This window comes from Silurus meridionalis, chromosome 12 (assembly GCF_014805685.1).
Source record: "Silurus meridionalis isolate SWU-2019-XX chromosome 12, ASM1480568v1, whole genome shotgun sequence".
Taxonomy (NCBI): Eukaryota; Metazoa; Chordata; class Actinopteri; order Siluriformes; family Siluridae; genus Silurus; species Silurus meridionalis.
This window is the reverse complement of record NC_060895.1, coordinates 16,267,597-16,290,711: the sequence shown is the minus strand read 5'-3', so window position 1 is coordinate 16,290,711 and position 23,115 is coordinate 16,267,597. Positions and strand designations below refer to the sequence as shown.

The 23,115-nt window shown below is 37.0% G+C and overlaps 1 protein-coding gene across 2 annotated transcripts in view; it reads right to left on the bottom strand.

The window, feature by feature from the left end:
- npas1 (neuronal PAS domain protein 1) overlaps nt 1-2,996 on the bottom strand; it is a 35,409-nt gene extending 32,413 nt beyond the window's left edge. Inside the window, exon 1 of one of the 2 annotated variants that reach the window (XM_046863516.1) lies at nt 2,378-2,996. The gene's annotated coding sequence lies outside the window, so the exon portion shown is untranslated. The remainder of the gene's footprint in view (nt 1-2,377) is intronic. The other variant, XM_046863517.1, reaches the window with a different exon arrangement.
- Between the last annotated feature and the right edge of the window lie 20,119 nt (nt 2,997-23,115).

Genomic DNA, 23,115 nt, shown 5'->3' with positions numbered 1-23,115 from the left:
GACCAATCACCAATGTCGAGCCCCTAATCTTGTGTTATCCCTCACAGTGAATGCACAGTAACTCAACCAGTTTTGATTTGTTGGAAAGATTATTATGGGTGATAGCAGAAAAGAAAAGCACGTGTTTCAAACTTTGCCCAACAATGCTTATATTTAAAGCAGCCAAGCCTTTAAAAGACTTTCTTGTATTAAAAAAAAACTCTTCATGAATGGAAACTCTTTCAGTTAAAATCTTTTATATTCATAAATCCTTGAATAATTAGGAAATTATATATATATATATATATATATGTATATATATATGAGATTATAAACCTAGTTTTCATACACATGGTTTTAATGAATTTAACAACAAAGTTAAACAACAGAGACAACAAACAGCAATGAGATAGTGTGTGCGTTTTTTTTAGCATTAATCCAGTACCTGAGCTCCATTAGTTTACACACATGATACTCGATTTGAAGTTTTGATTGGTTTGAATATTTATATTATAAAATCTTGCATTTATATGAACAGAGATATAAGAGACAGTTGTTTGATTGTGATTGTCAGCTTTAGGCACCTGTTTCAAATGTTTTGTACTTTTATGGATTTTTATACATTTCCCAGGCTGAAAACAATGCTCTTTTTTATGAGTTTGATGTTTGAAGCAGGACTGTGTATATAAAAGTATATAAAATATCTGTGTGTCCCTGCAGAGTGGGTTATGAATGGCAGAAGATGTTATGTAAGGGCCACAGCGGGCTCCAGTGGACAGGCTGACCACAGATCAGGTCAACAGAGTGTGACACCAACAGCCTCTTTCTGACACACTGCTGACACTGTCTGTCACTGGACCCGTCCATCCCATTCTGTGCATATGTATGTGTGTGCGATTGTGTGTGTATGTGCGTGTATGTGTGTTTAAATAAAAATACAAAAACAAAATATTATTTAAAGACAAACAAAAAGAAACAAAAGTGTTTGTATTGGAGCACACTCTCTCTTGCACACACACACATACACACACACACACACAATCACACACGCACACACACACACACACACACACACACACACACACACACACACACACACACACACACACGCACGCACACATTCACTCACACACATCAGTTAAAGCTTTAATCTCAGATCAACTGCTTCAGTCTTTATCGCACCACTAATCTGTTCCTCGGTCTGTTGCTTTACAAAACTTTTCACCTAAGCAGTAGTATTCATCTAGTATTTATCTTATATTTTGATCACGAATATCTAAAGCAGGTGTAATCTTTTTAGAAATTTTACATGTTCACTTAGCAATAAAAACTTATTCAGGAGAAAAATGAAGATTAGGAAAAATATATCAATGATAAATATATTTACAAACAGATCAACACTTCTCAAAAAAATGGCTTAAACTATATATTCAGAGTTTCTTCTGCATATCAAACATCAAAGTATCACCTATACCCGCTATATTGGGTTAGAGGAAACTGGGTACCTGGAGAAAACTGATGCAGAAACTGAAAAAGTATGTAACACGTCACATAATAATAATAATAATAATAATCATAATAATAATAATAATAATAATAATAATAATAATAATAATAATAATAATAATAATAATAATAATAATAATGATGATGATGATGTTTGTTATTAAGTGTGATCATCTTGCCTAAACAAACCTAAAGGCTTGTCATATTATGAAGTTTAACTTATAACAGCCTTGAAGCCTGAATAGACTGAATCTGAATAGCTTTTAAGAAAATAAATGCACTCTTTATTCTCCAGTCTCTGGAATCACTCATCTCTGCACAGTCTGAATGTTAAATAGAATATAAAAGTTTGCAAGCTGTAATATTTGTAATAGTCTCATTTAATCCAAGTGATTAAATCCACAGGCATCGGATAACAAAACTGTGTTATCCTTCTCTCCCTCCTGGTAAGTAGCTTACACAGAAAGGGGCATCATTATAGAAGAGCTAATCCTATCAAATCCATTAATTAACAGAGGCATAATGTAGAATAGCCGCGAGCGGCGGGATGCGTTCATCACCCCAGCGCACTTTTCCTTCCAGCACTGAGAGAGACAAAAAAACTGTGTGTGTGTGTGTGTGTGTGTGTGTGTGCGCGCGCTCAGAAAAGTGCCGACAGTACCAAACTTTCCCACCATCAAACCAACAGGCGCACGGCTAATAACAAGTGCAGAGCAAAGCCAAAGAGACTAACCCTGAATGAGCGACTCTCAGGCACAGGAGTGAGTGGTATAATGTTTTGCTCATTAAAAGGTGACAGGAGCTCCAGAAACAGAACCAGAGAAGTGCACAAGCATGCGCTGAGATTCTGCGTGTGCGCGCAATATACTGAACAAACTAAAAGTGGACTAACCTGATGTGCATGTCCAGTGTTGAGCGGCAATGCACGCTTCCTTCGTTTCCTTTTCCTCGGATGCCCCTGATCTTGGACCAGAACACCTTACGCACGACCCGCACGTTCCAGGACCCTTACGCGCAAAGGCGCGCGCGCGTATGGTACGCTTTCTGTCTTTCTGTCTCTCTGTCTCTTTCCCCAGGGGGGTTACAAGGGGTCAGACTGGACGAAGAACAATCTCGTTCACACAAAAGAACACACACACGCACGCGCACACACACACACACACACACACACACCACACCTCGCTATCCACCACGAGTGTAGTCGCGACACAGACTGTAGTGTGTGTGTGTGAGTGTTTTCCTCCGTGTGAGCTATAACTCGAAGCGTCCACCCCCCCCCCTCTCTCACACTGCACTTTTCCTCCTAATGTCCAGCTCTGAGTATCCTCAGATATGACTTGAAGGAAAAGAGTATTCTCTCTCTCTCTCTCTCTACTGTCCTATCCTAGCTGGAGCCTTTTCTCTTTATTTCCTCTCGGGAAAGCAATCTATGCACACCAGTTGTCTCTTAACTCCCCCCTCGTCTCTCTCTCTCTCTCTTCTGCAATTGCTAGTAAATATAAAAGGCATGCTTGTACAGCCCATGCCTCTCTCTCTCTCTCTCTCTCTCTCTCTCTCGCTTCCACTCACTTCTACTCCTCCCTCTCTTTCTCAGTCTTTCCCTCGCTTTCGTTTACCCTCCCTCCTCCTCCTGACTGGCCCTTACTTTCTTTCTCACTGTCAAAGCTGCCTTTCAAATGCTGATTAGCACCCAGAGTAAGAGTAAGAGAGAGAGAGAGAGAGAGAGAGAGAGAGGAAGAGGGAGGTAGAGAGAGAGAGAGAGAGAGAGAGAGAGAGAGAGGAGAGAGAGAGAGAGAGAGAGAGAGAGAGAGAGAGAGAGGAGGGCTTTGCCCAAGCACAAGGGGAGGATTCCATCACATTGAACCACAGTGTAAACCATTTCCTTTGCCACTTTCACATTATCTCTCAGACTTTACACAAAGAAGTGAGCATCGTCTCACATTCATCAGATCTCCAGACAGAATCAGACTCACACACACAAGCAAATAATCTCACTTGGGTAGTTAGTTAGCTTGTGCGAAGCTATTTCTCTCTCCTCCTCGTTCGTTCCCCTTGCCCTCAAACACTACTCAGAATATTGATACATTGGCCCCCTCCTTTTTACCCTTCTCCATCTTTCTCTCTCTCTCTCCATCACTCACTTTCTCCACTGAATACTGATAGGCTGTCTACTTCGTGGTCTGCGTTTCAAATTTTCTCTCCCTCTCTCATTTTCTTACTCTCGCTGCAATCATGAAAAGGCCCAAAGAAACATAAAGACTGGAACACACAGCAGAAGTTAATGCACTGAGCTCAACATAAATTTAGTTAAGTACCATTTCAATTTAGAGACAGCTAATATAGGGCTACCTGTATGGGAAGGGAATACGAAGAGAAGAGACCCTATTGAAACTGGGACAGCAGGATTAAAAAAGGCAAAAGGGAGGGGATTGAGACTTTGTAGAGGTCATAAAGACAGATACGTATAAAGACATCAAACCTACAAAATAATACTTCAAGATAGTAGAGAGTGAAAAAACAAAATATCATATCATCATATTTGAAGATGTTTCTATAAAGCACAGTATGTATGACATTATTAAAAAACAACAACAGCAAAACAGTAGTGCTTCTTTTTAAAAATGAATAGTAAAAACTGAACTTGATACTTTTCTTTAATGTGGACAAAAATAAATACTGTAGTTTACCAGTAATTATAAGAGGAAAAAAAGAGAACCTGTATACTGTGCAAACATCTAATGCACATGTGAAGAAATAGTATAAAGCAAGACACCTTTAAAAATAATGAAATTATACATTTCTACATTTAACAAATACTGTAAGAATAGTGAACAGTGCATTCTTTTTTTTATTTAAAGTTTTTAATACTTTAGTTTTATAGTAACAATGTTTTGCAGTTTATAAAGTGCAGTTTTATAAGGACGTTTTACTGTTTAATGTTTTTTTTTCTGACGCTATTCTGTAACGTTTTGTTAGGAAAATAATTTTTTTAAATGTTTTTTACTGACTTAATAATGCAAGTCATGAAATAAACTGTATTTATTTGGAAACCTTCACAGTGAATTTACAATCAGAGTTATCAGTCAGTGATCATTATAATTTTGAACAAAGTTGTAAAAAAAGTCTGTAATATCAAACAAGTGTGTTGTTGCATAATTTATAATAATATAAAAATTATTATAATGTTCTACACCAGACATGTTCCAGCCTGATTACTATCTCCTCTATCTGTATTCTATAATTGAGATGCCTATAGATTGGTTAAACTATATATGTATCTATTTATATTATTGAATTTACAAATTTATCCCTCAGAAAAAGCCCTAAAGAAAAAAAACATACACAATTAAAAATTGTATGGATTCATTTATTGAAGAGTTTTACAGGATGTGTTTTACATTAGCACTTATTCTCCTAAAACTCCCATTACAAGTTTGTTTTGAGTAAATATTTGTTTTTTTCTATAGTAAAAAAAAAATATTGGTGCCTGTGGAAAGAGTTAAAAAAATTAAAGTTCCAAATCTATTCAGGCAGATGTGCATGTACATGACGTGTAAACAGTGACTTGCCTACATTTATGTTTTTGTATGTCTTTGCTTTTCCTTTATTTTATCGCAATCCATGTTTCATGTTCTTTTGTTTAAGAAGACACAAAGGGTCATGTGATTCCATACTCTTCCTCAGCACTGCCCTTGGATTACTGCTGTCTGGAGATCTCATTATCATCTGTGTATCTCTTTGCCTTCACCTAAGAGACTCAGCAGCACAACTTATAATACAAAGCAACTCAATTTTAATACCAGACACAATGCAATGTACTCAGGTACTCCAAGCACACATGTAAGAGCTATGGTGTGATCATTAGTATGTGCAGTGTGTTCAGTTTTAAACACCAATATATCATAACTGATCACATTGAGGAAGCAGGAATTTCCTAAAGTCAGTTAAAATGGATGGATGTTAAGTGAAGTTGCTATAAAAAAATGTACAGCTGAATGTATGACAGTATCAGCTTATTTCTCCCCACCTCCCTAAAATGAGGTGAACTGATAACTATAAATTGCTCTGTGTGAGTGTGTGAATAGGTCTGTGTGTGTACAACCCAGTGATGGACTGGCATCCAGTGTGTATTTCTGCTTTGCCATCGGTGCTGCTGTGATTGGCTCCAGTTCTTCTGCAACACTGAGAAGGATAAAACAATTACTGATAAACAAAAAAAAGAATGATGTATGCCAACAAATAAAAAGTTATATTCAGCAGTTTTATATAGAAAATATATCTGTTCTTTCTTCCTAATTGAATTCACTGTTAAAGCTTTTTTTTTTTAAAGACACAATTCTAATAGGAACACCATCTTAGATTCTTGAAATACTTTTATTCAAACTATTTGACTTTTCTTTGACATACTTCGTACACATTTTAAATATGCTTACTAAAAAGCTTTGGATCAAGTTCCCCAAAAGCATGTCACTTATTCTTCTAAGGCATCTAAGCTTCTAGTTGGCACCAAGTGCATCTTCATCAGAGTAAGCCCATTTAGATAGATAGATAGATAGATAGATAGATAGATAGATAGATAGATAGATAGATAGATAGATAGATAGATAGATAGATAGATAGATAGTATGTACAATGTACAGAAGTTATATAGAGTGTTCATACAGTGATCTAATGGTGTAGTGTAGAGTTCAGTAGGGTGATGGATTAAAAAAAAAACTGTCCCTGAACCTGCTGGTTCTGTGGCGTATGTTCCAGAATCAATGGGGACTGAGCTTTCTTAAGACCCCTCAAGAAGTACAGGCATTGTTGTGCCTTCCTAACCAGAGCTCTCAGTTCAATTAATGTAGACTGGGAAATGTCTCCTGCTGTTAGATTTCCGAAAGTCCACGATGAGCTCTTTAGTCTTTGTGGCGTTGAGGGTCAGGTTGTTGATGGCACACCATGCTGTCGGGCTTCGGATCTCTTCCCTGTAGGCCAAATCATTGTTGTTGCTGATCTGGCCGATCGTGGTAGTCTCATCTGCATACTTGATGAAGATATTGGAGTTATGCAGTGGAGCACAGTCGTGGGTGAAAAGGGAATGTGGGCTCAGGACACAGCCCAGTGTTCAGAATGAGGGTTGAGGATATCTGTTTGCCCAACCTAACAGACTGAGGTCTGTTGGTGAAAAAGTCCAGAATCCATCTGCAAGTGGAGGTGCAGATACCCAGGTCACAAAGCTTAGTGATCAGTACAGTGGGGAGGACTATATTGAATGCAGAACTAAAGTCAATGAACAGCATTCTGATGTAGGTGTTGTTTTTATCCAGGTGGGTAAGAACTGAATGAAGAGAATTGTGAAATACTCTAAAAGCCCATGGAAGCATCTTTGTTTAATTGGTGTACTCACACCAAAACATTTGTTACAATTTCTCCATATCTCATCACATCTCAACTGTTCATATCAGTGCAAACGAGACTTTAATAAACCAGTATTGGAGCAGCTGAGCTCAGCTGGCATCATCCAGACTCAGATGTTCTTGGTAATTGAGCTGAATATGTATGCTATGTACAAATTTTTTATGTGCTGGACTGAAGTGAAATGGTATTGTCAAATTTCAAATCAAATGTCATCTGTGACTGTTTTAAAGATAATTAGCTAATATAATTATAAATAGCTTTAGTATTTAGTTTAAAACAGTATCAAGCCCGGGTGCTATAGATTAGTTCCAAAGAACTGCTGCAATAATCATAAAGACTGTCTTGGAAATCCTATTTATGCTAAATATCCTCATACTAAACCCTTTTAACCAGCATTGTTTGTCTTTGCTAATCTATACTATTCTACTCTATTCTATACTACTCTATATATGGTTGTTTCAGTCTTCTTTTGGCTCTTTTCAGAAATTGTTCCTAATTGACATTACAGGAAGCTTGACATTGCCACTAGAAAACTCTGCCTTGTTCATTAGGTAGTTAAATCTACATCTGCAAAATTTCCGCAAAAAATACTTTGTTTTTTTTTTATGTGTGAAAGGACTGTGGAACTGAAAACTGTATGTTGATTGAGCAGGAAATGTCCAATTCCTTCAAATTTGTAGCTTATCGCATGACAAGATTTTGAGAAAGTTAGGGTTAGTATTAGAAATAGTGGTAAAATAATTATTAATATTTGTTCACACTCGCTAAGCACATTTATCAGCATATCCTGGAAATAAAAAGTGAAGATTTAAAACAAAACAATTCACCAACTCCAAAACGTCCAAGCAACCAAAATCAGACAGTCTAAATATAGCACTATTGCTAATTCTCCCTGTGAATCTTTTTATTTGGAATAATTTAGACCCTTCCCCCATTCACATTCTCTCATTCTCTATTCAGCACTGACCCATTGCTGTCCTGTGCTGCATCTCGTACCCTTCACCAGCTCTGTCAGCACAAAATGTAATTACCACCATAATTTACTGCTTTCCTTTAGTGAACATGCCAGAGTGTGTTGTGCAATTTTGTGTCCAACTGTGTATGTGTGTGTAAGAGAGAGAGAGAGAGAGAGAGAGAGAGAGAGAGAGAGAGAGAGAGAATGTATATCTAAATGTGTGCTCATATTGCATGATAGTACCTGGCTAACCTCCCACTGGTCCAATTACCTCCGACCCAGAACCCCTTAATCTCAATCCCTTCATCCCCCTCTCACCTCAAGCACGAGCCCAATGTTCTCATGTGAGTGCCCCCCCTTCACCATTCCCTGACCAGGCTGCTCCCATGGCTGCGTCCTTACAAACCTGGTCCCAGGTGAGCTGACGCCATCAGGAGGTTTAACAAGCTCTGAATATTAATAAGCTGTTTTAAATACTAACATGTGCAAATCAATGAGATGGCCAGTGCATGCAGACAGCAGTGAAAATCTGTCCATTTACACAACATGCAAGATCATCAGTGCTAAAATAAGAGACAGATCTATCAAATCCGTATTGATTTGTCAGCCATTGTGGAATGATACTTCTTATTCCATCTTGGGGACAGAAGAAAACGCATCATATTTTTGCATGAGCTCCTGTTGCTATTTTTTTTTTGTCATTTTATGTTCTCAGAAGATTGGTATATCCCGTTCCTGTTCCTGTTCCTGTTCTCTTTCTTCATTTTTCCTCTCTCCTCCACACCTTTCATCCCTCACTCCGTCCTTCTCTCTGTTCACCTACTCGATATGCCAGCCTTGTTCTTCTGCAGTCTCCAGCCCAACTTTCTGACCCACTTCCTATTTCTTCCCTGGCCCTGTGATCAAAGCTTGCAGGACGGCATTGCCGTGGGCAGTGGAGAGCGGGAGCGAGGGATGAAGGGATCGATGGTGAAGAAGTAGAGGGAGAGAGGGGTAGGCAGGGGGATGCAGCACACAAGAGCGAATAGAGAGATCACAAGGAGAGCAGAGCGAAAGACCCAGGTGATTCCTCACTCCAAGGGCAAATAGATGATTTCAGTTAGTCATGCCACTGATTGGTAATTGGGTGCAAAACATGCATGCTTTGAATCTTACTTATGGATTCGATAGAGTCTTACAGCACAGATATTCTTACAACCTGTAGCTTAAAGGACACTAATAGTTCACATCAAAAGTAGGACAAATCAGTTTATTTAGTCATCAAAACAAACACATTTTGGAATAATGATATTGGATTACTATAATGCATTTTTAGTTGTGGAATTGTCATGAATGGCTCATGTACGACTCATAGTTTTTGAACACCACATTGGAGTAAAATATTATTGATAATGCTGTAAAACTATTACCCTACAAAGATGCCATTACACAAACTTGTGTCAATTATGTAAAACATTTACTCAGGTGTGATATTAGTGTGGCATCAGTTTTGACAAAAGCAGACTATGACCTGTTGGAATATGCCCACACAGATGTTTATGTGGGTTTATCTTAGTCTTCAGGAAGGGGGTGTGTTTCATGTAAGGCAATGTACACTGCTCTTAAGGCAAATTACCACTATCCAATTTTGTTTTCTTGTTATCATGGCAGAAACTGGACAAATGATCTGCAACCAAATTGCCTGCTGTTAAGTTAGGTATTGGCAGAAGTGTCAACAAATCTGTTCTCACTTATGGGTTCACTCCACTGTTTTCGAAATGCTTAAATCTAAGTTGAACTCAACATAGACTATTATATACTTTTTATATACTTTATACTTTATATATATTATAACCTATTAAATACAATTTTAGTAAATACTTACCTCTGTAGCGGTTCCTCCCACTCTGAATATCGTTACATATGGTTATTGTTACACACACACACACACACACACACACACACACACACACACACACACACACAGTTGTTACATCCTACTGTAATTCCAGTACAAGGTATTATTTTACTTCAAATAGTTTACAAAACCCACGCTAGATGAAGGTTGGGTGTGTTGTAGCCGATTGGTGATGAACACTGCTTTAAAACTTGCAACGACATTGAAATGGCAAACTTGCAGTGGCATTTCACTACACTGATCATCATAGTAAATTAAAGTGAAAAGGGTATGACTTATCAATGAATACCTCATGAAAGGTTTTTGTCCTTGAAAACTCACATATGAGGTAATGGGTTTCCAGCTATTGTGTTTTATCCAAAGCCCTTTGAAGCTTTACATTTTAATATTTTAAGCATATAGTTGCAGTACTTTCACACCCAAAGTAATTTTAAATGGCTGATATTTAATATGACAACAAAAGCAAGAAATTTAGATTAGTTTCAACTGTGACCTTAAATCAGAACCACATTTTGAGGGTGTGGAGAGAGTAAGATCTATCTATCTATCTATCTATCTATCTATCTATCTATCTATCTATCTATCTATCTATCTATCTATCTATCTATCTATCTATCTAGAGAGAGAGAGAGAGAGAGAGAGAGAGAGAGAGAGAGAGAGAGAGAGAGTGTAGGGGAACAACTGAAAGAGAAGAACGAGGATAAGGTAAAATATAAGATTAGGCAGAGATAGAAGAGGTGAATGAAACTTAAGTGTGCTGCACGAGAGAGAGAAGGAGAAAGAGATGTAAGTGAATGAATGAGAGGAAGAGAAAGAAAGAGAAAAAGAAAGGCTGAGGTCAGGGTAAGATTAGGAAGAGATAAAAGTGGTGAAAGGAACTTAAGTGCGCTGTGTCTGAGGTGCAAAAAGGAAGATATACAGGGGAGAGAGAGAGAGAGAGAGAGGAGAGAGAGAGAGAGAGAGGACTGGGTCATTTGTACTCAGGCAGAAGCAGCATGTACTTTAACATTCCCCCTGCATTCTGACAAAGAGCACTAATTATAAATAAATTAGGGACATGACACAGTGTGCCACAGGGGGACAGGGAGAGGAGCGGGAGAATGAATGAGACAGAATGGAAGAGAGAGAGGTGAAGGAGGAAGAGAGAGAAGTGGGGGTGGAAGGAAAACAGGGAGGAAAGAAAACAGATAAGAAAGGGATGGGACATGGGAGCCACGGGCCCAGAATATGAGAGATACAGTAAACAAGACTGGAATAACTAATAAAAAAAATCCTGTGAAATTGCAATCTTAAAGACAACTAAAATAATTAAAAGTTCATAAAAGGACTACATAAAATGTCTGAGACTGAATGGGCTGCAGGAATGAAATGTAATCATTTTCTAAGAAAAAACTTGTCCATGACAAAACACACATCATTGCCATAGTGTAAATAACGTGTCCTCATGTATAAGAAGATACAATAAAAAAAACAATAAAACAACATTATAATTTAAACATGAAAATCAGGGTTTATCTCCTATACAATCTAAACACAGTAATAGAAAGGGAGTGTTTTGGCCAAAGCCACTGTTATTGTCAAATATTTACTTTCTGTCACTCACGCTTATCAGGGAAAAGAGAGAGAGAGAGAGAGAGAGAGAGAGAGAGAGAGAGAGACTCTGTGCTATCTAAATAGATCACACTTCAGGCCTCTGCAACCATTTCTCTCCACATTCGAATGTTCACAGAACCAATAAACCAAAGCACAAGAAGCCCTTCTACAGAAACCCATCACGCTGTTCTATTTCTGATTCTGTGTCACTAAAAATAAATAGGAGTTAAAAATAAAAATAATTGCAGGAATTAAGATCTATAAAGAAAATGCATGATGGAGCTGTTATATCAGATAACTATAAACGTTTATGTGTATTATGAACCTGTTTTGTCCTGTTGCTACCTCTGAGGAGAGAGAGAGGAGAGCACAGAGGTCAGAGGTGACAACCAGTGACACAGACAGCATAGGTCAAAAAGGTCACCTGTGTCTTCCCCCTACTGACCTGCCCCAAGTGACATGACTGTCACCATGGTTACTGACTCACAAACATGTATGATGTCATCTATGGGGATAGAGGAGAAAGGAGCGAGTAATATGGGGCTGGGGGAGGGATAGGATGTGTGTGTGTGTGTGTGTGTGTGTGTGTGTGTGTGTGTGTGTGGGGTGTACTCACACACACCACACAAACACTCCAACAAGTGAGGCTGGAGAGATGTGGCAGGGCTGTGTCCACCATGACCACCCTGTCTGTGCTTTAACATGTCCTGTGATGGCCTCAACTTCCCAGACAGGAATAAAAAAACAGAAGCTGAAACAAAAGAATTAGCATTCCCAGAACGCAAGAGCTGTCTGGGTGCCTATGGCAGCAGAGAAAGAGAGAGAGAGAGAGAGAGAGAGAGAGAGAGAGAGAGAGAGAGAGAGAGAGAACCACACACTGTCTCTCCCCCTCTTTCTCTGCCAATGTCATTCCCACATAAATGGGACGGCCACTCTGAATACTTCAGACGACTACGGAGATTGCCAATGACACTGAGTATATTGCCAAACAGTGGACAAACATGTATTTCTTATACAAAAATTAACCACTGTCAATGTCCTGAAGTTGTACAACAGTAAAACCTCTCTTATACCGACTATCTGTATTTGTATGTAAATAGACAAAGCCACAATAATTTGATTTCAAATATGTAATGTCTCACCATTAAAGATCCTCTACCAAGTAGAATAATGTTTAATGTGTTGTCAACAACCAAAAAAAACCCCAGAAAAAAAAACTAACAAAAAAACCCTTTTTGTTTCTTCCAATTATATTCAGTACAAGTTCACACCCAATTGCTAGCTCTCACCTATCACATAATGGAAACAAACATAAACATGCTAACATCTTTTAGTTTTTGCGAGAAATCTGGCACTTTTGACTATCAAACATGTAACTGCTATAGTGATTCAATAAGCAGATTCTTCCATCCAATTAATATAGTTTTCTTTGCAATGCAGATATTGGGAGCATGTTCTAAATGTATACAGAAGTGCTAAGAAACCAGCACAGGTATAAACAGCCTTCAAAAAGCTAGTCAGCTAAATGTGAGTGAGGTTTTACTCCCTCCAATCTGTATAGTCAGTGTTAGAGATTTAATGAGGGAAAATATTGGAATATTTAATATTTAAAGCATATACTTCCAGCATATTTAATTACATCTAAGGCATGCTGCTGATCTAATGCGGAATTAACATTAACTTCCAGTCAAATGCAGTAGAAATGTGCATTTTAATTTTTACTGTTATTAATCATACTAAATAAATAACAGTAAAAATGACAATGCACATTTACACTGCATTTAACTGGAAGTTAATTTTAATTCCGCATTCCGCACGTTCTAAGTGTTACCAGGTACCACATCATACTCAGAGGTTCTCCATCACACCTACACCCCTCTTCCAAGAAGTACTGAGAAATCTTCAGTTTTAGGTAAAAACTATTTTAATTATACTTACTTTACATGTAAAAAAAAAAACAAAAACAACATCAGCCGTAAACATAATTTAATAAAAAATTACCAATCTCAACAAAGTCTAGCACACATTCTACGAAAGATGTGTGAAAAAAAAAACAACACATTGATAACAGGACATGAATGATGGTTTAACTGAGAATGGGTGCTTTCAGCATGCACTCTCTCAGATACCATCTACAATCTAGTGAGGCAAATCAGATCTCTAGCATTTGGAAGAGAATATGGTATGTTTCTTTAGTTTACCTATTTTCACAAAAATAGGCCATTTGACTGACATTGCATATGACCAATCACAGACATTTTCCCATCGCCTGTCATGAAACATAAGGTTATTCATCACACAAAAGTGCAGTAAATCACTGAGATTGCCTGAAGGTTAAATATTCTGAATAATATCTAGTTGTGACCAAAAAAAAAAGGGTACAAAAGTGATCATGTGTTTCTTATCCCATGGGCGGAGCATCCGAGGCTGAGACTATCTAGAATCTGGCATTTGCATTGGATTAATGGCTCCCTCCAAGCCAGGTCTGCTGGAAGAGCACAACATCCATAACATCTGCTGAAGAAGATTCCACCAGAGGCACAGCCTTACACCCAACCCCCATACACATTTGCTAAAAGGCCCTAGCTAATTAGACATCGATTGTCAAGACTCTCCAATCTTTTTTGAATATCTAGCTCTTGTTAATTGACGAATTAACTTGGTTGCATGTTTACCCTGAAGGAAAAGACAGACACAGACAAATGCTTTAGTTTAAAAAAATACAATTAGAAACATACAACAATGAAGTAACAGGCACAAAACACACTGAACACAACTGATAAGATAATAAAATGTCACATCATTGAACCTTAACTCTTCAACTCAACTCCTTCGAAGAATTTTTAGAATTGTATTATGTCTAATAGAAACAACTGCAAAAACATTATCGTGAGTTAAAGTGAAATGAAGCTAATAGTTTCAAGAGGAAAGCAATATATATTCAATAAAGAATGCAGCGCTGTGTCTTAGATTGTGTTTTATGCACTAAATAGGATGTTTAGAAAGCTTTACTGATTTCGTGTTTAATATGGCAGTACAATGTGACTGTTACAGTTACTTAGTAAGAGACAAATAAGCAAAATCTTTCCATTAATAAAAGCTTGTCCTAATATTAGCTGGTTGGCTTTGCTGACATGTGCTTAATAAATCCTCGAGCACTGTGTTTGTGAATAACCAATTTTGATCTAACTGTATTTTTATGAGTTGGCCTTCTAATGCTAGTTATCCAATAAACAAGAACCCATTGAAGAGTAAGATCTGACAGTATGTTACTAATACAGGCCTCTAAAGTCAATTTACAGCTTTAAGTGGGTCTCTGCATGCCTTTGAGGCTGATTATGAGGAGCCATCTGCCTATCATTAGCCCAACATCAGCTAGCTAGCAAAAAGCCAGGCTTGTTGAAAGAGAAAATATAGATTTTTCCCCAACAGTTACCACAATTTTGAAGGCACATATTTGTCTTCTTGTGCGGTAACGTTAGATTTTCTCTTTAATTGAACTAAGAGACCCAAACCTATTTCAACATTTGGGCTGGAACATATTGAGTGGCCTGCTATAGAGATCCGACCTCAACTCTGCTGCACCCCAGGCCTACATTAGTTCCTGACTTCACTAATGCCCTTGAGGTACAATGAGCACAAATCTTGACAACCACACAAAACCTTCCCCAAGAGTGTAGGTTATTATAACAGCAAATGTTTAAGAGCACGTATAAATAATATGGGGAGGTGTCCACAAAATCTTACCTATATAGTTTAAATATTTTATAAATCAGCTACCCAGGAACTTCACACACAACACACACACACACACACACACACACACACACACACACACACACACACACACACACACACACACACATATATATATATATATATATATATATATATATATATATATATATATATATATATATATATATATATATATATATATATATAATAAAGATTTATATCATTTTTTTCCCATTTTCAACAACAAAGTCACATCACACAGTAGCCTAAAGTTTTTACATTTAAATTGACCAAGGACACCCGCATCAGGGGCTTACGCTTAACCTGTTGGAAAAAAGTGATCTGTCTTCCTCAGTCCATTCTCCCCCCACTACTCTTTCCCCTTCTCTCTGCAAATCAATCATGGAGTCTGAGTGCCATCAGAAAGAGTACATCTGAAACAATGATGGATGACAACTTCCTTTTCCTTTCCTCTCCTCTGCCAGAACCATTAAACTAAACACATCTAACTGCTCCCATGGATATCATTCCTCATTCTATACTCTGTCCTGTTCTACCTAGATCAGAGGCAAACATTTTGACTATGTGATTCCACAGGCCATCTATATCCTTTAGTATAACAATAAGATGGATCTAGACTCAATGACGGACAAAAATGAGATGCTTTGTTCCAGTGTTGAATGTGATTATTTTAACAATTTAACTGTTTGGTTTGAGCCATGCATTATATCTTGAGGGTTTGCTAATGGCATAGTAAGAATGATGTGAGAAACACACAATTAAAGACAGATAGGAAGCTAAATTTAATAATTTAAAAGTATATATTATTACATGAATAAAATGAAACTTTACACTGATGTCGTTTTATAGTTGAAAGAGAGGGGCTTAGCCATGCTTACCTATTTACACCAGCTGTCTCTGTATCCAAATGTTTTAACGTAAATGTTTCATATAAACGTATTGATTTTATGTGCATATTTCCACAAACACTGATGAATCACACCCCAAATGCCACAATAAGCATGGAGATACATAAAACCAAACAGAATGCAGACAGGACATTGCATGAGTCATTATTAGCATTGCGTGCTGTATTACGTCTGGCTGGGATGCTGCTTTGATTGTATGTTATATGCAGCGAATGCGAATTGACATGGCTGACTGCTTAGCAATATACAAGGCAATTAACTTGATGTCCCTATCTCAGGCTAATGCTACCAGCCTGAGTGGAGCAGTGACTCATACACAGAATACACATTCAAGACAGCACACATGTACGAGCTATTATTAGGCCATCACGAAAGAGAGGAAAGCGGTATCAAAAAAAGGGAAAAAATACTATTAATTTGCAGAAAATGATCTTAAGGTTGATTCCCGCAGAGGGAGTGAAATTTGATTTAAGTCAGCCATTTTACGGTACAATCAAATGTCAACATCATACAACTAAGCACACTTTAATTTGTACAAGATCTCAGCCAAGCCCTTTAGGCCAAGGCTGTCTTGTTCAATAATAAAGTAAGCAAATTGTTGCAAAGGGAGAGCAATTACATGCAAAACACACAGCTAGATAAAAAAGAAAAGAGCTGACAAACAAATGATAAACAAACAGAAGAAGACTAATGTTCCTGAGAGATGTGACCTGCTTTCTGCCCTCTACTCTAAAGTGGTGACTTGTTAACATCTTTCGTAGAAGAAACCACAGAGCCTTGTCTCTGATATTCATTCTCTGAGCGTGCCTTTGAGAATGGGTTTCTGGCTCCATTACACAGCCCATAGTTCACTATTGATTTTGTGGCAATACAAAAACAATATGATTTCTTTTTTCATAAAAAATAAAAATTAAAAAAATTACTTGATTGAGCAGACCACATACAGAATTACCAGTAGTAGCAATACTGTTTTAACAAAGATTAAGGGGGAAACACTGTGACCTTTTTTACTGGAATTAATTAAAAAAAATGAAATATACAATTAATCATTTATGTGTATTTAAATGAACACTGGATAACAGTAAATACTTAGTATGTAATATTAAACATAGAGGTAAAAGTAAACATAGAGCACTAAAAATCTATGTGGGTTGCCATAATATTTTACCCTTAAAGACAACTGTTTACTTTAGTTGTTTTTAGACAAATCTTTGTTTTAAAACTTTTGGACTATTTAAATATTTACAAAAATTCTATATTTCTCCATAAAATGGCTTCTAAAATGAGCTAACAAGTGAAAGTGATATTCTGGTCATTCTCTGTCCCTTATATTAACTGTAAAGAACCATTTCAAATTGTTTTGTGTTATTGCTATGTTTAGTTGTATGTTTAAATATAAATCAATTATATTAATATAAATAAAAACTAATGCAGGTTTGTATACAATTGTACATACAAGTGTCAGAGTTGTTCATGGTGCTTGAATTCTGACTGACAATCTCTTAACCTCATCTACATCACTTGAGTTCATAATTATAAATTAATTTATTTCAATTCAATTTATTTTATTTGTATAGCAAGTTTAACAATGGACAGCTTTACAGAGATATAGAGGTTAGAATGTATAAGTTTGGTGCCTATAATTTTGTTCCTTATAAATTTTAAAAGTATATCCCTGAATGATATAGTGGTGACTGTGGCAAGGAAAAATTATCCTGAATTGGCTTCAGGAAGGAACCTTTAGAGGAACCAGATTTAAGAAGAAACCCATCCTTATCTGAGTGGCATCGGATGTCCATTCATTACAGTTCCATCATTGTTGAGGTGTACTGTTCAGTGATTGTTGATTACTTATGTCGCTTTGAGTCCTGCATTACTCAGCTATAATTTTTTTTTGTACCTGCCCAAAATTTAAACAAATTTATGATGGCTCTATTTTTCAAAATATAACCACACTAGTTTAAAGTACCATTAGCCTGACCAGGCAGTTACTAAGGATGAATGAATGATTCTTTTTAAGTCATATCTTTTCAGTCTGTATATTACATGATTAGTTACAAATGAGTTTTTTTTTCCTTCCATATTTTCAATAGGTGTGGTACTGACATTTAAAAAAACAAATCAAGGTTAAGCATTATTCTTCCACAATGACTCATTTTGTTGATACCTGGACTAATGATTGTTCCTTGTTATTTTACCTTATTTTTGCCTGGGCTTCCTATTATAGGAATAAACATATACTGTTCTACTCGCATGAGAAATATAATAATGGCATAAATTAATTAAAGTGAATAAACATTTTGAATATCCTGAAACCTCTTTTAACACTCAGCATACTGAATATATCATTATATGATATTATACTGTAGAGCCATACATACAAAGTTGAGTACAGAGAATTAATATCTTTTTGACTATAAAGTTATAATGTTTATAATGGTATATCAAGCAATGATACTTAATGTATAATGCAAACCGCACATACAGACTTACTTCCTTACTCTCTTTATCTTCCCTCTTTCTCACTCTCTCTCTTTTACTCTCTTGCTCTCTCAACACTGTGTGTGTGTCAGATCAGAGGTTATGGTGTTACTGGTCCCTCGTTGTTCTTTGGCTCTGTTGGAGGCCGATCATTCTCTAATCCCCACTGATGCAGGTCTGCTCCTGGATTAAGGGGAAGCATAGAAGCAAGTCTCCAAGGTTACACACTGACCCATAGCAGGCATGGGCCAGAAGGTCTATGAGATGTTGGCTGAAGAAGATTTGTGTAGCGAACCAAGCAAGAAATATTACCCCGCAACCTATATCTCTCACATTACTTCAACATTAAGTGGAAACTATACGAACTTGGAAGTTATATGAAGAATTCATATTTCCACAATGTCAGAATAGTGTAATGTCCTCAAACAAATCTCAGTCTCAAATGACTATATATATATATATATATATATATATATATACATATACATACATACAGTGAGAAAAATAAGTATTTGAACACCCTGCTACTTTGCAAGTTCTCCCACTTAGAAATCATGGAGGGGTCTGAAATTGTCATCGTAGGTGCATGTCCACTGTGAGAGACATAATCTAAAAAAAAAAATCCAGAAATAACAATGTATGATTTTTTATTATTTATTTGTATGATATAGCTGCAAATAAGTTTTTAAACACCTGAGAAAGTCAATGTTAATATTTGGTACAGTAGCCTTTGTTTGCAATTACAGAGGTCAAACGTTTCCTGTAGTTTTTCACCAGGTTTGCATACACTGCAGGAGGGATTTTGGCCAACTCCTCCACACAGATCTTCTCTAGATCAGTCAGGTTTCTGGCCTGTCGCTGAGAAACACGGAGTTTGAGCTCCCTCCAAAGATTCTCTATTGGGTTTAGGTCTGGAGACTGGCTAGGCCATGCCAGAACCTTGATATGCTTCTTACAGAGCCACTCCTTGGTTATCCTGGCTGTGTGCTTCGGGTCATTGTCATGTTGGAAGACCCAGCCTCGACCCATCTTCAGTGCTCTAACTGAGGGAAAGAGGTTGTTCCCCAAAATCTCGCAATACTTGGCCACAGTCATTTTCTCCTTAATACAGTACAGTCGCCCTGTCCCATGTGCAGAAAAACACCCCCAAAGCATAATGCTACCACCCCATGCTTAACAGTAGGGATGGTGTTCTTGGGATGGTACTCATCATTCTTCTTCCTCCAAACACATTTAGTGGAATTATGACCCAAAAGTTCTATTTTGGTCTCATCTGACCACATGACTTTCTCCCATGACTCCTCTGGACATCCAAATGGTCATTGGCAAACTTAAGACGTGCCTGGACATGTGCTGGTTTAAGCAGGGGAACCTTCTGTGCCATGCATGATTTCAAACCATGACGTCTTAGTGTATTACCAACAGTAACCTTGGAAATGGTGGTCCCAGCTCTTTTCAGGTCATTGACCAGCTCCTCCCATGTAGTTCTGGGCTGATTTCTCACCTTCCTTAGGATCATTGAAACCCCACGAGGTGAGATCTTGCATGGAGACCCAGTCAGAGGGAGATTGACAGTCATGTTTAGCTTCTTCCATTTTCTAATGATTGCTCCAACAGTGGACCTTTTTTCACCAAGCTGCTTAGCAATTTCCCCGTAGCCCTTTCCAGCCTTGTGGAGGTGTACGATTTTGTCTCTAGTGTCTTTGGACAGCTCTTTGGTTTTGGCCATATTAGTAGTTGGATTCTTACTGATTGTATGGGGTGGACAGGTGTCTTTATGCAGCTAACAACCTCAAACAGGTGCATCTAATTTAGGATAATAAATGTAGTGGAGATGGACATTTTAAAGGCAGACTAAAAGGTCTTCGAGGGTCAGAATTCTAGCTGATAGACAGGTGTTCAAATACTTATTTGCAGCTGTATCATACAAATAAATAGTTTAAAAATCATATATTGTGATTTCTGGATTTTTTTTTAGATTATGTCTCTCACAGTGGACATGCACCTCGATGACAATTTCAGACCCTCCATGATTTCTAATGGGAGAACTTGCAAAATAGCAGGGTGTTTAAATACTTATTTTCTTTACTGTATATTTGTATATATATGTGTATATATATATATATATATATATATATATATATATATATATATATATATATATATATATATATGTGTGTGTGTGTGTACTATGTCTCTTCTTAATATTTGCTAATTTATTTCTTGCTGTAACATAAAAATTCCCCTACTGTGTGATGAAGAAAGTTATATCTCATCTCATCTCAACTCATCTCAACTCTTCTTAACTCGTCTTAACTCGTCTTCACTCGTCTCATCTCATCTCATCTCATTTTATCTCATCTCATCTAAACAGGTATTATTAAAGATGGGCTGCTTATATCTTTTTATGACCCTTGCTGGCCACACAAGCATCAATATTAATCTTTTTACCCATATGTAAATGATTCATTATGGTAATAGTTCACCTTCAAAATAGCTACAATGTTGCATATACACCTGGACAATTAATCTCTCATTAACTTCTTACAGGGAGAGTAACAATGTATAAATGTATTTAAATTAGTTTGGAAATTCATTTAAAATACAAAGCTGACATTTAGCTATTAGAGACGAGCTGCTTATAATTATCTCATATTAATATAGGCTTATGAATCACACAAGAGAAAAACATTCAGGGAAGCTACAATTATATATAAAAAAAAAAAGCAGATTTTCATTCCAATGAATGTCTCAAACCTCCAAGCAGGTTAAAAAAAAACATTAATAGCTCTTGCTATTTTTTTTACATTCTGTGATTAAACAGTATTCCTAAATACATACCCATATAGACAGGTTAAAGTGAAAAGCAGAAAAACAACAACAATATATAAGCCCATACTGTGACTTATCATATACATAGGACGTGCCTGATGAGATGAATTTCATATCAAAATTATTTTTGTTTCAGCATTTGAGGCTGAAGAAACACAAATCAACTGCACAGTATCTGAGAACATAATTCATTTCTATTCTTCCTGGGTGGTTCAGAAGGGGTATGCACTACTCAGACCAGTCAGAATATTTGGAAAAAATACACTATATCCAATACTGTTGGGGTGACATGCAAACAGAATCCAATTTAAATAAATGAGGAAATAATAAAAATGATCATGAATATGCAATTGACAGAAAATAAACCCAGAAAAAATAAGAATATAAAATTTGGTAAAGCTTATTCATCCAAATTCCTAAGGAGAGACTTGCAAGCAATATAATTACACATATTAAAAGTGAAAGGGTAGTATGGGATAAAAATAAATAAGAAGAAGATGCCAGCTGATTCATTCTCTTTTGTTTTGCTTTTTTCTTAAGTACTTAACTGCTGAAAAATTAATTAAGGCTAATTAAGAGAAATCATTTCTAATGTGGCATGTTGTTTTCCACTTGTCTTTAGATAACATATCTAGAAAACAACTTACACAGCAGTTTGGCAGCAGAAGCAGAAGCTAAACAAATGAGATGTAAAAACAGAACAAAGGTTAATTTATTTATTTATTCTTTTAATGAAGGCACAATTACTAACACTTCTTTCAATCTCTTGCATGTTACTTACTCTTTGGTTAGGAACAATGAGACAGGAGCAGAAACATTATCCCACTATCCTGCTTTTAGCTTTTCCCCATATGAAATTTTACACTATATTGAGATTATAGGTAACTATTTGCTGCCCAATTTGCTTCCCACAGACCTCTATAAGCATTAACCTTTATCCAGATCTACTCTCCAAACTGACAACTTTATATACTGACTTTTAGTATAATAGGAAAACAGAAAACAGGTGTGCCATCTATTGTTATCAGTCCAAAGCTGAATGCTACATTTTGCAAGGATTGACAGGAAAATGCTCCAACAGATCTGATCTGTTTGAGAAAATACACAGCATGTCATGATGCTGTGTATTTTCTCAAACAGATTCTCCACCATTTGCATATAGGACATGTGCAAAGGGAGGGACAAGGTGTATATCGGTAGGAGATTGCTGAGGATGGAGCCACCAGGGAGGAGGAAAATAGGAAGGCCAAGGAGGAGGTTTATGGATGTGGTGAGGGAAGACATGCAGGTAGTTGGTTTGAAAAAAGCAGAAGTAGAGGACAGGGGTTATGGAGACGGATGAGCCGCTGTGGCGACCCCTAATGGGAGAAGCCGAAAGAAGAAGAAGAAGAAAAAGAAGAAGAAGAAGAAGAAGATTTTCCACCAACCAGCATAAATTATTTAATAAACTATTTGTCTAAAAGTATGGGGACCCATCACATCACCTGCTTATTGAAAGTCTCTTAGCAAACATTAATATTTGGTCTCACTTTTTGCTGTTATAATATCCTCCACCATAATGAGATGCCTTAACAACCCAGCTATTATCATTGCACAAGCCAGTGCACTCTTAGTGCCAGTCACAAGCTTGGATAAATTGGGAGGGTTGTGTTCGAAAGGGCATCCATTGTAAAACATGTGCCAATTCAAATATGTGGATCACAAACCAAAATTTCATACCTGATGAGTGGAAAGTCGATTGGCCCAGCTGACATACCAGTAGAAGCATAAAGATGTTTAGTAGAGATGGCAGTGGAGTTTTTAAC